This window comes from Pterocles gutturalis, unplaced genomic scaffold, assembly GCF_000699245.1.
Source record: "Pterocles gutturalis isolate BGI_N339 unplaced genomic scaffold, ASM69924v1 scaffold12412, whole genome shotgun sequence".
Lineage (NCBI taxonomy): Eukaryota > Metazoa > Chordata > Aves > Pterocliformes > Pteroclidae > Pterocles > Pterocles gutturalis.
Window position 1 is genome coordinate 1 of NW_010110394.1, and position 3,058 is coordinate 3,058.

General features: G+C 40.4%; 1 pseudogene; it reads left to right on the forward strand.

The window, feature by feature from the left end:
* The first annotated feature begins 1,571 nt into the window (after nucleotides 1-1,571).
* LOC104461689 lies at nucleotides 1,572-2,385 on the forward strand (annotated as a pseudogene).
* The last annotated feature ends 673 nt before the right edge of the window (nucleotides 2,386-3,058 follow it).

Consider the following 3,058-nt stretch of genomic DNA (forward strand, 5'->3'; position numbering starts at 1 on the left):
TACCCCCCCTCACACCCCCAGTACGGGGCAGCCACTACAGGACAGAGTTGGTGTTTCCCCATCAGTGTGTGCCCTGTTGTGATTGCTGGGGCAGAGTGAGAGGCTGCATTGCAGATTGTGCTGAATAAGAGAGCTGGGAGTCATTGCTGCTGATTGAATCTTTTCAGCGGTCTCCACACAGAATGGGATTAATCCAGGCAGGGTGCAGTTGCTACAGCTGAGGCTTGCCTCTCCCCATGTCTTGCTCTTTTTTCCTCCTCCTTCTCTTACGAAATTCAGAAAGAGGGGTGCAAGCCCCATCCAAGCCCTGCCTAGGCTCCTTTGCTTTGTGGATCAGACCCCGGTGGTGGGCTGTCTTCTTTATCATTCCCATGTCTCAGAAGTCAGTCATGCTTGGTGACCCCTCCTCTGCTTTGGCAAGTGTGTGCTTGTGGGGGGTGTTATGTGTTGCTTTAGGGGGCAGTGGGGATGGAAGCAGGGCTTCCGGGCATTTGTAACGTTTGTCCTGCACAAAGTCAGAGACAGAGTATTACTTTTTCAGTCCAGTCCGGTTAGAGACAGGTTTTGGTCTTGAACACTGATGGGGCTGAGGTTTCTGGTCCTTATTTTGTTGGAAAACATTTGGGCAGGGGGCTGGCTGAACTAAGCAGCAAACACTGTCTTCCTGCATTCCTCCCTGAAGTATCTTGGAGGTTGTGTCCAGCCAGCACAAAGTCTGGGTGTCTGTGCAGCCTACCCTCCTCTGTTAGAAAGGAATAGAGAGTTGTTCCTGTTGGTGATGTAATATTAATGAGGGCTCATTTCCCTTTACTGGTTTGACATACTTCAGAGATACTGTACTTCTCCCCTGTGATTTCTGAACAGAAAACCCAGTGGCTGGTCTTTCCTTACCCTTGCCAGCATTTAGTTCTCAGTGCCATTACTACCTGATCCAAACTCTGTCTACTACAGATAGAAAGACTCCTATTGCCTGCAGCATGTGGAACAGGGACATCTATCCAAAGCTAGCTGGCCGTGGTATCTCAATAGAAATGAATATTACCTACAGCATTTTCCTTTTGTCTATTTTATATTCTCAGCCCTTATTCTTTAATATGAGTATGAAAGCAAAATTGTCTTTTTATTCTAATCAACATTGAGAAGTAAATGTTGATTCTTTTACTTTCTTCTCATGCATTGCCATTGGAAGCTGGGAAGCTTCTCTTATTGTGCCTGAAATTTACATGAAACTGCAACTGATAAATGAATTGCAAAATCACGACTGAGTTTACAGATTAAATTGATCTATGCACAGTTAACATATAACTTATTGAAAACTGTCGTGTGTGTACAGCATATCCAATTCACTCTAACAGTCATTGGTAATTTATTGCAGTGGTTTCATGAGTTGTGAATGATTGCTTCCAAACAGGTGTGGGGTTTTTTTTTTTTTTTTTTTTTTTTTTCTTTCTCTCCAGCTTGCACACAGTGAAAAGGCAAAACATATAAGGTTAAAATAATGAACTGTGGGCCCTGTGGTCAGGTTTCCTAGACATGTTTGAAGACTGGTTGGTCTCTTGACTTTAATCTGCATGGTAGGTATTGTTGTTTCTGCTTACTGTTTCTTCAGTGGCCATAGGCAAGAAATTGAAGTTTCTAAAACAGTCCTCAAAATGGAATGTGGAGACCCTGAGCTTTTTCTTTCTCATCTGCTTGAGAGGAAAACAGAAAAGCAGTTGATGTGGCCAGAACTGAAGCTGTTATCACTATTTGTGGGGAGCCTATATTCACAGCTGGGGCAAGACATAATTGCAGTCCCAGAACAAGCTGATTTCAGTAAAACATGGAGATTGCAGTGGGTGAAGTTGATGTTCCAGATCTTACTGATAAAGGAAGGAGGAAGCATGCACTAATCATTTATGAAAGTCTTTTAAAATATGTAAATACAGGTGCACAGCATAGGAACATTTTGGACAGGTACTGCTTGGACTGTAGTGTTGGTGTGATTGATTTTCATAAGGCCAATGAGAACAGTTTGCTCAGTGCCCAGTTAGAAGGATTTCCATTGCATCTGTGTAACAGCTGAGGTCTTAATAACCAAAGCTTCTGAAATTGCAATGAGACCACTGGCTGGTAAAAGCTGGACAATATTCCACTTCAGCCATTCCACACATGAAAAAAAAAAAAAAAAAAAAAAGAGTTAGCTCCCAGAAGGAACTTCTCAAAGTATTTTGTATGCTGCAGTTTTGCAGCAAATGAACCTTTTGGCTTCACAAATTGATCTTTGTAGATGCTGTCTCCTTTCTGCAGAGGCCTGCCTGCTTCTTGGACAGGTACTTTCCTGTCGATACAGGTGACATCAGTGTTGGGAGGGAGAGAACAAGAATGAATGCCAGGGATGTGCAGGTAAGAGGGCAATTGTGTGAACATGTGTAATTTTAATTGCCAAGGTTTACCGGGGTGATTGCTTTTTACTGCATTCATTATGGTGCCTAGCAACAATACACATTGTCATTGTGTTTATGAACTGATCATAAATGCAGCAAATGTGTATTGAGATGAAGCGAAAAGATCAAGTTGCAAATGAAGATATGTCTCTACTTGTTAAAGCCTGACCTATGTTTACCTAGCTAAAACAAAACTTAAAAGCTATGTATTTCTTTGTGATTTTTTTTCCATATATACCAGAAAATTATTGGAAAAAGTAGTGTTAAATAGAATTCTTTATCCTTATTCTCAGTAGCATAAATTCATTATTTAGACCTGCTTCCAGTGAAATGAGCTGAAATCTTGTTTCTGATTTCACTGAGGTCAGGATTGAAGCAATCTGTATTGATGTGGGAAATGAAGGTAGCTAAATTTTTGAATGTGACTGAACACGTGTAATAAAACATATTACCATCATTCATCTTAACAGGCATGATAAAAAAAATAGTTTTCATACAGCTTACAAGTAATACAAATGAATTAGTCATTTAATTGCAAAATATTTTAAAAGTCATGATGATAACTTAAAAATAATTGCTATGCCAAATTTTAATAAGGTAGTGACAGCTTCATTAGCTTTAAAAATGTGCAT